The sequence below is a fragment of the Alligator mississippiensis genome, chromosome 10, assembly GCF_030867095.1.
Source record: "Alligator mississippiensis isolate rAllMis1 chromosome 10, rAllMis1, whole genome shotgun sequence".
NCBI lineage: Eukaryota > Metazoa > Chordata > Crocodylia > Alligatoridae > Alligator > Alligator mississippiensis.
Genome location: NC_081833.1, coordinates 15061337 through 15076626, shown reverse-complemented (window position 1 = coordinate 15076626; position 15290 = coordinate 15061337).

Here is a 15290-nt window from a genome sequence, read left to right as displayed (position 1 = left end):
TGCGGACCATTGTATGGGTTTGTGTGCATCTATCTCCTTACTCTCTCAGCATCACGAATCCCCCCCCACCCCCTGGGCTTAGTTGGCTAATATTGTATTTTCTGTAACCTAGTTGCGTTCCCCTCCTCACCCCCATCTCTCTAATGTTAGTCCCTCACTTTGGCGATTTGTATTTCCCTGCTGGCTTTTTGTCATCTTTTTGGATTCACAATCCTAAACATCTACTATGTAGCAGTTAATACCCAGCATCTCACTGTAAAATAAACATCTCCCTGCTTCCATGTAGACAAGCCCTTGGAAATAAGTAGAAGGAAATGAGGAGGTGCAAATCAGAGGGGAAAACATTACATCTAATAACAGTATGAAACCTAGAACAAATATTGAGAGACTTGGTATAAAGCATGTAATGATGCACAGCTAACTGTGAATCTCTCACAAAGTATGAGTGTGTTGCCAATAGGTCGGAGGCAAGCCCCAGGTAAAAAAGAAAATACAGTAAGTGTATAGGCAAGATACTGAGTTTCATATGTATAAATATTTGCAGAAAACTTGGTCAGAGTGCAGGAGACCAGGGCTCTGTTCCTTGGCCCTGTTGCCAACCCATGGGATTTGAGATGAGTTGAGTGCATCAGTTTCCCCATCTGTAAAGTAATGGGAACGATACTAATGCTAATCCTTTGTGAAGTGCTTTGAGATCCTTAGATGGAAACAATATTTAAGTGCATGTTTATAGTCTACAGTAGTACGGCTCTGAGGCACCCTGGCCTAGAATTCAGGGCATCGACCAGCTTCTGTTGCTTCTGCAAAATTATGTTGAGTCTGTCTTGTCCGAGATGAGCTCAAGCTTTGAGCAACCGAGCAGCTGAGTGGGTAGGCTAGTGAGTGTCTTTAGATGCATCTTGTAAGAAAAGTTCTACAATTAACAGGTTATATGAGAAATGCATCAGGCTGCTTCTTGTTCTGTAAATGCTGAATCTTTGCAGCAATCTTACACCCATTACATAGCTTTCTTTTTAAAGAAAGAAACAAAACACTTTGCCAAAATAGCCAACATTAAACAGTCTTCAGGTTTAGACAAGTCTGGATGTTAAGCAGATGCTGTAGGTTCAATTAATTGGAGATATTAAGTCTAATATAGGAATGCTGGGATTTAGATGCATTGACAAATGTACCTATGTCTGTTTATCTTCACTGTGCTCAGCTCAGGCTTGTACAGCAGGGGACCAGAGGTGATGAAATTTAGAATAGAGATGAATAATCTTACATGAGGGATTTTTGACAGTCCGTTCTAGTGCTAGGTTTGTCTTTAGCCAGTATCTCCATCCCTCAATTACCAATTAAAAAAAAATCAACCTAGTTTTAGATTAACAGCAAATATTTTTACAGGTTTCCCTCTATGCGGTACATGCATTTCCAGAGAATGGTGCATAAATCAAATTTGCATAAAGCAAATCCACTTTACAATGTAACGAATAGGGATAGGTTCCCATGGCAGGGAGGGAAGGAGGCTGAGACTAGGGAAAGGGCAGGAGGAGGGGTGCTGCTCCCCAGGCTGCGCAAGGCAGCAAAGCAGAGGGACCAGAGTGGTACTTACCCTAGCCCTGGCTGCAGCAGCCCTGGGAGTGGCCAGCACCAGCTGCCTCTGGGCTGCACCATGCTCCACCTGTCTTGCTGTACCTGGCTTCGCTTGTCCACACTCACCTCTGCTCCTGGGCCGCACCATGCCCTGGTGCAGGCAGCTGGTGTTGGCTGCTCCTGAGGCTGTTCCAGCACGGGCTGGGTTGAGTGCAGGCAAGCAGAGCCCCAGGCGGCATGGGGCACAACGCTTGCCCCAGCCCCTGCTGCAGCGGCCCCAGAGCAGCCAACACCAGCTGCCTGCACCAGGGCACAGCGGATCCCAGGTGTGGAGGGGACAAGCGGAGCACGGTACAGCCCAGCGGCTGCAGGCAACTGGTGCTGGCCACTCCCTGGGCTGCTGCAGCTGGGGCTGGGGTGAGTGGGGCCATGGCCCTTTCCCATCCCCACCACAGTTACCTGCTTGGGTGGGGCATCTATGCTGATCGTATCAGAGTGAATTTACCTTGCATATAACAAATGATAGATCTAAATATGCTCATTGCATAAGAGCACACTTGCATACACAAAACCCGCATAAATCCAGGGAAACCTGTATACAAGTTCAGACTTGGTGAAGAAAAGAGTTTACAGATTTAGCCACAAGATGGAGCCAGAATAATGCCATCCATACTTGCTTCTTACTGATTTCATTGAGGAAGTATGCTTTTTGAGTGTGTTTGTTTCACTTATACATTGTGTCCTCCCAGCTTCCTTACATGTCGGGGACTTTGAACTAGCCACTTGTTTTTCCTCATTCATTACATTGTCTTTAAGCCTAATGGAGACGAAGTGTAGGTTAAAGTGCAAAAGGCAGAGAAAGGACAAGGAAGTATACTCTGACATTTGCAAGTCCATCCTACAAATGAAAACCTCCAAAGTCATAAGATCACACAGCTACTGGATGATTTCTCTTTTACTACCTACCAGGTTTAGCTGGGTCTTGATTTAGCTGATTTACCAAGAGCACTTTGAACGGTAAAACTGGGATGGACTGGAAAGAGGAAGTGGAGGAGGAAAGAAATAACAATATTGATAAGGAATGAGTTTTTGTCAGTCTGTTGGAAAGCATAAGTGACCCAGGAAAGTAATTGCAGTAAATTATTGCCTGGGTCAGAGAACTTCTCTCAGCACCAGGAAGAGAGAAGACATTTTATACTAGTGCTCAACTTTCTGGCCCTGTAAGTCAGATGAGTAGTGTGGGGCTGGTCCCTGTACCAGATCCTATGCATGCAGTCTGGCACACCAGCCCCATCTGGCATGTGGCCTGACCTATGCTACTTTCTATGGCCATGTCTTTATCAGGAAAAAGAACTAGTTTTTCAATAAGAGTCATCCACTTATAGTCAAATCCTACTGTAGATGGGACATATATCACAGTTTCACTTTGAAAAAGGTGCATCTCAACCAAGGTAAAACTGCAACTCACTCTATGTAAATACAATATTACTGCTGCTGTGTGCTACCTGTTTCAGTGTTTTGTTTCACTGTTTTGTTCATTTTTTTGGGGGGGTGGCTTTTGTTTGTTTAAGTACCTAGCACCTACATTTCCTAGTAGAGGCATAGTCCTCAACTTTGAAGAAATGCATGCTCTAGCTAACTGGATGAAATAAAATAAACTACCTTCCTGATAAGAAATCTGTTTGACCTGTTAGTCATTCTTGGCAACTGGGCCCCTGCTGATTGGTTTAAAAGGCTAATGCCATGTTTATCTCATGCAGATAGATGAATTCTTGAGTGATATAAGGCAAAGGCATGTCCAGATCAATTCCGTAAGACAGGCGTTTTTAACCGCCAGCCAAATAACTGATATGTTGTTTTCCATTATAATCCAATTCTTAGTAGCAGTAACCTCTTTAAATGTGGTTATGTGAGTGCATTCTGGAACACCTTGTATACCTTCTGCTGAGCTAGGAATGTATTTATTTCCTCTTGTGTGTAATCTTATTGCATAACAGTTAACACTCTTAGGAAGGATGCAGTGGCTGAACAGCTTCTTGAATATTAAGTGTATCTAATGCTTTAAAGACTGAAAAATAGGTCTTAGAGTGAAAAAATGAAGCAATTCAGTGAGGATTGAGGGGTGACTTGATGGTATCTAAGCGTCTGTATGGGGAGTGAAATGGATAACTGCCTCATCAATCCTGCAGATAAAGATACAATATGATCAAATGTTTCAAAGATGGGCAAATTTAGGCAGACTTGTTTAGCAATGAAGGTAACTGACCTTAGAACAATTTATCAAAAGGTTTGTGGTGGATTCCCCCTTTTAATATTTAATATAAGTATAGGATATTTTTCCTTTTCTGAAGGATATGCCCTAATTAACCAAGAATAAATTCAGAGGAATGCTTTTACCTATGTTATGTAGGAAGTAAGACTAGTTGATCACAGTGTTTAATCTGTCCCTACAATCTATGAATCTATAGACTACTTTCATGCTGGATGGCTAGACCAGGAAGCAGAAAGAGTTGAAGGTTTGTGCTAGGCTTTAAAATGATTAAGACATACTTTTTGTGATACCCTTCTTTGGGGAAAGCTATGATCCCCTGCCTTTGGCTGATTTGTTTTGTGTATGGTAGGTATCTACCTATATATACACCCATAAGGCTTATTTACAAAAGACACTTGTCAACAGAAAATGAATCTTAGCTTTCTTGAATCTCTCTCAAAACTACAGAATTCCTTTTTGATAAGCAATGGCTGGCTAGTATCAGCCAGAGTTGTCTATCTGGAGGAGATGACCCTATGTAAAGGTATTTCAGGTTATGTATGCATATGTATGTTGTATATGATGACTATTTCTCTTCATTTTTATTTTTTTTCCTGTTGCACCAAACAAGCTTTAGTTCCTGTTTTCTTTCTGATGATTAAATACGCTGTTAGTTTTAGTACAGTGCAGGCCATAATCTGCTTATGTTCTTTATAATAGCATGGTCGTAACAAAGCCCAATTAGTTTTCATGTGCTATTGCTTTCCTTAATTGTGCACTGCCAGTCACTTATTTGCATGTCAAAATTAGATCCAGATGCTCCTGGCTGCAAGTGAAAAGCTGGAAAAGTAGTAAGACTTTTTCCCAAGTTCTGATCCTTTCAGCCAGGTGACTGTCAGAGGTCCAAAAAAGTTTTCATCCACATTGCAAAGTTTCACAACTGCTGCTAGGGCTCCAATACAGCGCTATCCTACTAACTAGAAGCATGATGTGGACTTAGAAGCAGCATTTCTCCTAGGAACATCAAGTACTTCATGGAGTCGGCTGTTCCTTCAGCGGGGATCCAACTGATGCAAAAGAAAACAATTGTTGGCAGTGTTTTTTGGTGCTGCAATGGCTTGACCTATTCTTGTGAATGAATCTCTGCAGCTCCAATATTCACTAACAGGGAGGGCAGAAACGATCAGTAGCAGGGCTTCCTTTTACTTGCTCTACTCAGCCAGCCAGCTGCTCACAGTTCCTGTAATTGTTGGACAAAGAACTTTTTATAGATCCGTTTCTCTCTTTCTCTCTCTCTCCCAAAATTAGTTAGCAAACCAGTCAAGTTGCAGATGAACTCCAGGAAACAATAAGGCTTCCACCTAACATGATAATACAATTCATTGACAGGGATGTGGGAAAGGCATTTTTGTGCTGATGTAAAGATTAAAAACAAAGCAAATAACTGGCTGTAAGAAAAAATTGGTTCTAATAATTTGTTACAATTATCATGCACATAAGTCCATGCTGGGTTTGGTATATACAATCTATCCCTCATTTCCTTGTGCACTGACTATTGTGTTTCAAGAGACTGGTGTATGATCTGTCTGTTTGAACAGTAAATAATGAGAAGAGTGAGATTATTGCATCATCATCATGCAGGGATGAGAAATGAAGGAATGTTAAATCTTCAGTCTGGTTTTGTCTCATCTGCTTAACTCAGATTCTTGACAAATGTCTGGAAGCACAATTATTTTTGTTAAAAATTAAAATGATATTTCTTCCCCTTTTTTAGTTCTCAGTCTTTTAGCTAAATCTCTGAAGGAAGTTGGAATCCCTAAACTTTTGAGTGCTCCTTGTATATCACAAAGAAGCAAAAGAGGTCACATGTCTAAAATTATTCTTTTGCAAATCCCAGTTCTTGCTCCCTGGAACATCCTTCACTTGCTGCATCTAGAAGCCTTTTTATACTTTTTAGAAGTATCATTATGAGTTGCAATCAGGGTTCAAATTATGGGGGAGCTCGGGGGGCCCCATAAGCCCCCTGTAAGATTTAAAAATCATAACCTGAGGGATCAGAATTCTAGGGGATTTTATTAGGGCATCTTGATGGTGCAGCCCAATTTTTTTTGCAGGACCCCCCCCCCCCCCCCCCCCCAAGACTCAGTGTAATTCAAGCCCTGGTTGCACTAAAGTGTTAACAGCATTGCATTCTAACAAATGCAGGGCATCTCTCCATGTCCTGTAACCAGCTGTAAACCACATCCTCCTTTGCTGAACCCAACAGAAAAACTGATGTGAAAGACACCCCTACTGTAAACTCACCTTTTAAATGGAAGTTCCCAAAAGGCAAAATCCATAATATTCATGTAGGAGGAGTTACTGTACTGGAATGATCAATATTTGTAATAAAAATACTGAGCATTGTCTCAATGCTAATACTTGGGTGTGGCATAAATTGCCATTGCTATGGGAATTTACTATTCTGTGTACTGTATGTTTTGAAGATAGCATAACCCTGTGTACAGTATGCACCTTGATCTTGAAGGGAAACCTGAAGGAAAAAAAATCTTTGATCAGAGTGAGTAGCTGCAGCTAAAGAGCAAAAGCTGATGCTAGCCCTGTGTGTTGGTTGAGCCTCCAGACTGCCCTGGAGTGCTGAGGCCCAGGCTGCATGCTGAATCCAACCCCATGCATTGGCTCTGGAGCCATGTACTGGATTAGGCCCAATATACTGAGACCAGGACTTCTGGCACCAGCTACATGCTAAGTCTGACCCTCTGTGTGCTTCTGAGGCCGCATGCTAAGCCCAGGCTGAACCCAGCATGTGGCTTCAGAACCAGCATGTGTTCCCAGACTTGGCACATGGCTCTGGAGCCAATGTACAGTGTCAGACCTGGTGTGCTGAGTCTGGCCACATAGGATTCATACGTCAGCCTGATCTGGCGAGTGATTGCAAAGGGGTGCCTACCATAGGTTGGAAATTTGGTGGGGGGAGGGAGCAGTGGTAGTGTGAATTGCCATGGCTCCCAGAGCTGTGGCAATTAATGTTACTACTGCTCTGCCTCCCCCCCCCCCCCCAACCCAATTTCCAGACCTGTGGGGATCCCTTTTCCTCATACATTTTGTGTGCCAATTTTCCCCAGCTGGTTTGGGGGGGGAAAAGGTATGGGGTATATGCAAGGAAATATTGCTGTATACAGACATTGTTATATACAATCAAGACCCAACCCACATTGTGTTAGGCACTGTACAACCACAGAGACAAACTATTTTGAAGAGTTTACAGTCAAAAAGTCTAGATAGAAAATTAGACTCAAAGTGGAGTTTGGTCTCTTTCCTCAGTTTTCCAGTTGCACATCCTATTTTGTACCCATAGCTAAACTCTGGACTAGCTGCTTTATTTTCAGCTGTGCTACTTTAGCTTTGTATAGGCCCATTTGTGCAAGCAACCTTAACCTGCCACCCAGGGGTGGGGGGAGGGACATAAACTTAAGTGCCTCCTGCATCTGTAGCTTAAAAGAGGTGGGGATGGATGGCAATCCAACAGCAGGGTACAGGTATTTGTTACCAGGGAAACAAACAGTAAAAAGAAAGTGGCCTTCAGTGTGCTAATATAATGGAAACATTGTTTCATCCCCACTGGCTCTTTCTCCTTCTTCCCTATCATGTCTTAATTCAGAAAGAAAGCCACTCAGTTCTGTATTCTGAGGGGAGCCATTGATACCTCCTGTTCCTCCTACAGTCTGCAATTCATACATTAGTCAGTTCCTAGGACAGGGGCGGGCAATTATTTCTGGTGGATGGCCGCTTACTGTGTTTTGGCAAGCTGTTGAGGGCCACCTAGGTAGCCCTGCCCCTTGACAGGAGCCCCGCCCCCTGGTTGCCATCTTGTGGCTGTAAGTCCCACGCCTAGCCCCTGACCTTTGCCACCAGACATCCCTCCCCATGCCCCGAGAAGTACTCCTTTCAGCAAGGGGTTTTGCCATCTCAGAACCAGAAAAATACCAAATTTATATTCTAAAAAGCAAACATCTAAAACATTAATTTGATTTTAAAAATATTTTTGTCCTGGTTTACATGTTTGTGTAGTGTACTTAGAGGTGATTGTACATAAAAGCTTAAAATGAAGTCTTACTCTTGTATATTGTGGTGGGGGGGTATGGGTTTGTGGGGGGCTGTGGGTATGTAGGGTGAGGGGGAAGGTGTGGGTGTGCCTGTGGAGAGTGGATAAGTATGGGGGGGGGTGTGGTGGGGGAGCATGGAGGTGTGTGACTGGATATGGGGTTTATGGGAGGGCTGGGTGTGTGAGGGTGTGCCTATGGCATTGTGAGGGGGGATGTGGGCGCACATGCATGGTGAGGTGTGTATGTGGGACTTGCCCTATGAACGAACACACACACACACACACACACGGCCCTGTGCTCCTGTAGTCTGGCAATGCAGCCAGGAACTATGTGGTGCTGAACCAGTGCAGGCAGGGAAATGGCTGGGGGAGGATGGGGCTGAGCTGCTGCAACCTCTGGTTGGCTTCCCCTGGGTCCTACTACCCCTGGCTCTTATCATCTTTGCTAGGCAGCCCTGAGCAAATCAAAAAAAAGTTTCCATCTCCTTATAGAACTCTGAAAATCCACATTACAGCTCTGAACACCTTCCACCCTATTCACCATTTCTCAAGATAAGGTTCGATTCTGAACAGGGGCTGGAGACTAATGATCACTGCTATTTTACCTGCTTTCACACCCTGGACAATCACTTAATGTCTCTCCTCCAGCTTCCAGATCTGCAAAATGAGGATAACATAAAACCTGCAAAGAAGTGTTGTGAGGATTAATGAGCAGAACCTGGTGTAGTGTTTTGAACGGCAAAGCATATAATTAGTGGTAACTATGACTAGTAGGGCTGAAGTGTTACTGTTGTGAAAGGTGACTATGTGGAACACTCAGAGGGATAGCTTTTCATTCAATAACTAGCTGTTTTGGTAAATGTTGCATTTAAAAGTTTCTGTGGTGGTTGGGGGTGCAAGTTGAGGGAACATCGGTCTATCCTGTCTCATATTTTTTACTTATTAAACCACCAGAATGCCTCTACTCAGGCTAACCTTTCAACAGGAGGGGAACTACTGCGGGGGCAGTTTGAATTAGGCATTCTGTGGAACAACTCCCTCTTCTTCTCAGCTGGCTTATTACCTGGACCTGAAGATAGATAGCTTCTCTGCTTTCGATCCATGGCTATCTAAGTCTCTCTTTTTTTTGTTACCTCAACAGCAATGGAGTTGAAACCATTGTAGAGATGACAGGAGCTTGTCAGGAAATCTAACCTAAACACACCTCCACATATTTAGCAAAGGCAGTTTCCTGCTGTTTGTTGCTTGATGAAAGGGAGATTAAATAATACAGGCACCCCCCCCCCCCCCCAGTTAGTGCTCTTAATTGGTTCCTGATAAACCCAGTGAAAGTTTTTGATGACCCAAGATGGTAACTGTGAGCATTTTAATGAAAGTTGCTGAGCACCAAGTGGAATCGGATATCAATTTAAAATGAGCGTTATAACAAAACAGCGCTAAGCTGGAGTTGCTGGTACATGACATTCTCCTCCCTCCCTTCTCCCCTGCTACCTGAACCATGCCTCCTCCTCCATCCCCACTGTGGCCTACCGATATACAACGGGACACCTGTGCAACCCTCCTGTTAAGCTGGAGGTTGAGGGATTATGCAACAAGTGTGATGTTTGGTTATAACTGTCCTCCCTGCCTAAGAGTGGAACCAGGCACCTTGTGCCCGGGGGTGATTCTCAACTGGGTACAGCGGTGATCCTTGCAGGGTGCCAAACCCAGGGATTTTGCCTAGACCCAAGGACTTCCCATAGCAATCCCTAGGAGGTGTTATGGGCTCCGTGCCTTCTTTGCAGTATAGAAATGGCTGCGTGCTATTTCCCCCTGGTGAAAACGGAGAGCCAGCCCTCGCCCCACTTGCCTCGAGTCCCCCAGGGCGGAGGAGTCCCCTAGATCAGCCCGGGCCTGCTGCTCTGCTCGCGTACTTCACGAGTCTCCTCCCCCGCCCCCGCGGCGCCTGGAGGGGGCGGGGCTGGCGGGCTGGCGCGGCCCCTCCTCCGGAGGGGCGGGGCGGAGACTGGCGCGCGCGCGCTGCGATTGGCTGCCCCTAACGTTCGGAGACGGTTTAACTGCAGCAGCGAGGAAAACAAAACAAAGGAGCCGCGAGCCGAGCCCGGCGCGGCGGGGCTGGCGGCGGGATGCCTCGGCCGCCTCTGGGCCCTGAGGGCAGAGCCTGCGGGCCCAGCGCCCGGATCCACCTATGACCCCGCCACGAAGACGTCCCTGAGCCCCGGGGAAGGGGAGCGACACCCCCCTCCCCCAGCTCTGCAGCTGGTACCTGAGCGGAGCATGAGGCGCTGGTGCTACTAACACCCCCCTATACACACACACACACTCACTCCCATCCCCCCCGACCCCCCAGCCGAGCAGCAGTGGAGGCTTCTCCCTGCCCCCCCTCGAGGGGAGCGGGCCCGCAGCACTGGGCGGCGGTGAGTACCCGGCCCGCGCAGACGGGGGGGGGGAGGGGCAGTCTCCCGCCCTCTGGGGGTAACTTTCTGAGCTATTTATAGCGCCGGGAAATGGCTGCAGCGGGGCCGGAGCGGGCGGCGACGCTTTACATAAGTGCGGGTGGGGGGCGCGGCGCGGCACAGCTCCGGCCCCGGCCCCGCCGCCCGGGCCCCGCGCGGGGTTTGCCGACAGCCGCGATCCCCGGGGCGCGCAGAGACGCTCGCTCGCTCGCTCGCTCGCGGAGTGCCGGGGGGGGCGGGGGTGTCGCTCGCGCTCCCCGGCGCGTTGTCCCGTGAACGTCCCGAAGGAGACTGACGCGCTCTTTCGTGCGCTGTGTCCAAATGCGTTTGCCCGGAACTGCAGATCGCAGTCGCGTGTGTGTTGTTTTGTGTTTCCCTCTCTTAACAACAACAACACACAACTCACGTGATGGCACCGTAGTTTGTGGACAGTGCCCCGGGGCGGTGGTCCGGCTTCAGAGGGCCAGCTCCTTGCAGTCGGGTAGTGCTGGGTGATCCTCCCCTTCCTACATGGGCACGGTTTGGAGAGGGGCTCCTGGAAACGACTGTTTTGGTTTGGGTTTTTTCCCATACTTCTGCCTGCGATTCTGGAGTTGAGCAGGAACAGGGGTGGGAAAACTGCCCGCAGAAATGCACTCAGTGGAGTGAGCTGTGAACTTGAGAGATTTCCTTGCGCTTATTGACTGACTAGCCTACCTAACCCAGTCGTGTGTTTCTTAAGGGGCTGGAAAGTGGAGTTAGTTCCTTGTTGCCTTGTTCTGTAACAGGTAAACGCCAAGGAGTTTTAAAACCAGAATATAGTGAATTGCTTTTCTTAAGCATGAAAGAGCAACTGCTGGGGAAAATACTCAGTGCTATAGGTAACCTCCCTGTTAACTGCAAGCTGTAGAGAACTGTATGGAGACGGCATACTCTTTACTGCAAGCATTACAAGCTCTGAACAGTAATTTATCCACTATTAAGCTGCTGCTATTATTATTATTATTATTATTATTATTATTATTATTATTATTTCCAAGCAAGGCTGGATGAAAGACTCTTTTATAGAGATTGAAGGTTTCTGTAGTGACCTTAGTTATATGGTGGACAATAGTACTGTCTCTAGACTGCACCTGCTTAACATGCTTCCTCTCTGTTTGTTTACACATCCGGGAGCAAGGCAGGGACTGCCCACTTGGTTAGGATTGGCTGGTACTTGTCTAGCAAATTTGTACCTCCCATTGAGTGATGTCATGCTGCTGGATGGCAGCAAATCTAATATTGAAAGAATGCGATTTATGAATTGTAAATTTAAAACTAATGCTATGTTTCTTTAGCTATGTAGATTTTATAGTTCTCAAAATCAGTTAGTGCTTTTGTGCTCAAAATGTTAGTGCTTTAGCAATCGAGGGAAACCAACTTGAGCAGTAGTGAATATATGGATAAAACTGAGCATGATTTTTAAAATGGAGCTTCAGTAATTAACAGTCTTCCATTAAATTGTAATATTTGCTTTTAATGCCTTTGGGCATTCAGAATCACAGTCTGAACTCTTTTGTGGCTAGCCCTCTCTGATTTTTGCAGGTGGCAAATGAAAGTAAGCCCATATGCGAACATATAAAACACATTTGAATTCCCTTGAGATTAATAAAATGAAAACAAAACGTTTCATGTGCTCCAAAATGACACTATGTATAGTGTCTAGGTCAGCGGTTCCCAACATCGTGCCTGTGGGTGCCATGGATAAAACTTCAAAAGAATACAACATAAAGGGAAGCTGCGTTTTAAAGTTGCAGATCTAATGTAACTTTAAGTTATGGATAAGATGATCAAATTGATCTGAATTCTAAACTTTAATATTCATATTGATGCCCACTGCTTTTTCTTTCCTTGTGTCCTTGGGCGCAAACATTGGGAACCCCTGGTCTGATGATGTAATTCTTAATGCTGTTAGGTGGGTAATGCTAGGGATTTTTGCTCCTAATGAGTATACTGATTAATTATATTAATACTATATTTGTTATTTAAAGCAGTTTCCTAACTCTTGGAGTGTTTTTAAGGTTAATACATGGAGTAAATTTTAAAAATGGTTAGACTGCATTTTTTTATAGACTGCTACAAGCATAATTATGTGAATGAAAACCATTTCCATAATCTCTCCCTCTTCTTCAGTGAAGCATTTTCCAAGTGTTCTTGCTTTGGATGAAAATTTGTTTTCCAAATGATTGTGTATACTCCCCCTCCTCTCCCTTTGGAAGCAGGACTATGTATGGATGCAGCTTCTAATTGGGTGTAAAGGTTACAATTAATATTTAGTGATAGCCTTTTTATACTCAAGCATTATATTTCACTCTTGGAATTTGCTCTTATTAACTATTAATGTCAAAGATGATGTATTCTTAAAGTCATCTGAGTTCTGAATCTTGATAGGAGAAAACTAATTCTTGTTTTAACTAGGAAGTACAAGTCTTTGTTGGGAGAGTTTTTATTAAGTAAAAAGCATGCCAGTTCTATCCTTTGCTAACAGCTATGTTTTGGAAAGCTGTTCTGAATCTGGCTGTCACTAGCTTTGTGTCAGACTACCTTTCAGAAAGTATATGCAATAAGCCAATATGCTAATAATCAGTTAAAGGAGTTTAGATTGAAGTGCTTTGCAACAAATATTGAAGGCAGTTTGTCACCTTTAGGAGAGAAAGGGGGATGGAGAGGGAAAGACAGAAAGATGGTCTGAATTTCCAGCCCTCAATAGCAAGTTAACAGAACAAAGTGAAAGAATTGAAATTATGGTAAGTATCACTGATTATGTAAAAGAAAGGAGGGAAGCAATGCTGACAGCAGAAGGACAGAGAAAGGGACTGGAAGGAAAAAGCGAAAAACCAGTAAGGCTAAAGAGCTGAGTTGACCTTACCTGTGTCCAGTAATCTGTGAAGGCATGTTGTTACTAGCTTCTGCTTCCTAGAAGCCTTGCCAATGACAAGCTGGAGTGGTTTTTTTTTCTGTTGCTTTTGCCCCCCTCCTAGGAATCACTTGAGGAAGAGGGGTCCATGTCGGTTCACAGGAATCGTTTTGGGCTTGTGTAAAGCTTCAGACTTCTTAACTTTCAGCTTTTTCTCAAAATACCCAGACTTCTCAAAGCTACTTGTAGATTATTGCTTAAACCCATTTGTAGTCCAGGTAGCAGCATGAACGCCGTGGTTCTTGAGAGTAGGGTTGGGGTGTTGTTGTAGCTGTGATGAAAGATATCACAAAAGATCCTTGTACAGAGAGCATGATTCTTGATGCATTTCCTGCTTTTGTAGGAATAATGGAAACTGATAGCAGATGGGCTTTATTTAATTCATTTTTGACAGAGTGATGATGAGCAGTAGCAGAGTCACTGGAGCTATGTCTGAAGGCTCAGGAAGAGAATGCTGTATTGACTTGATCAATTCATGTTTGGAATCTTGCCTTTTTGTTAGCAATACAGCTTGGCAGTAATGATGTAATAAGTTATAAAGCACACTGCTATGACATTGCACCTGCTGCCAGACTAAGTAATTGAGAACAGAGAGAGGTGGGGGCATTTTGTTTTGGACATGCATCCTAGTTGTTGGCAAGAGCAGGAAAATAATGTATATATTTATTATGACCACTTTTAATTTAAGAGGTTTCACTAAAAACTTGGAACCAATTCTGCAGTATTGGAGAATCTGCTATTTTATCTGGATTTAGAACAAGGGTGGACAAAATGCGGCTGGGGGGCCAGATGCAGCCCACCAGGCCGTTCCATCCGGCCTGCAGGTCCCCTAAAAAATTTAGAAAATTAATATTTATCTGGCTGCCTGTCGTGCGGCCCTCAATGGCTTGCCAAAACTCAGTAAGCGGCCCTCTGCCCGAAATAATTGCCTGCCCCTGATTTAGAGTATGCTCGTTCTGGTCTTTGGATTCATTACCATATTTAAAATTTGCAAATACTGGGGCAGTGTCCCAAGACTATAAATGCATAATCCCCTATTTCATCCTTATAAGCTCTTCCACTTCTGCTATCTTTAAAAAGAAATAAAAGATGCAAAGCAATGCAAAAAAGAATGCAGATCTACAGGTCAAAAGTATTATAATTGATAACCTTGTTTCCTTGATTCTCTCTCTCTTTTTTTTTTTTTTTTATGCATATATTCCACTATGTGTCTTCAGAAGGCTTTTTTGTGGCCTTGGAGTTGGTTATGAATAGAATTTGAGGATGTCCTCTAGCCTCATTAAAAATGCACCCATGCATCTTTTTAGCTTAAGGTGAAGCATCACAGAGCTGATGCGTTTAGTGCTTGTAGTTTCCCTGTGTGTGCACACATTTTGTGTGTGTGATTTCTCCTCCCTCCCCCTGCCCCCAAGACATTTTGAACTGTGATCACTTTTATAAGTTTTTTTTTTTTTTTTTTTTTTTTTTTCTTTTTCCTTGAGAAATTTAATGGTATTAGTAGAAACCATACAACTCAAGCTTTCCTTGGTGTTGTAGAACACATCTTTCTGCAGTTTTAAAGTAATGTGAATTCTTTTAGGTGGTGCTTCATTCAAGTTATTGAATAAAGTGGTTAGAAAACAAGTGTTGGAAGTATCCAAGAGGTGAGGCAGAGGCAGTGAGCACAGGGAAGGGCTTAAAGTGGAAAATGTCTTGGTGGTAATTAGTTTTGTTTCTTGTGTTTAGTGTTCATTTTCTCTTAAAGCAAACTTTCCTGTAGAGTTGACAGCAAGTAACTTTATAGTTGGAGCTCTGTAGCAGTTAAGGTGCAGTGGGCTGAATATAAACTTTTGCATTTATTCAGCAAGTACAGAGGAAACAAATCCAAGGATTACTAGTTTGTTACTAATAGAGAAGTGTACTTTTTTCTGACCTATGGCTATCTGGCTAGTAAATACTGTATGCTTTTTATGCTTTTTCTCACATAGT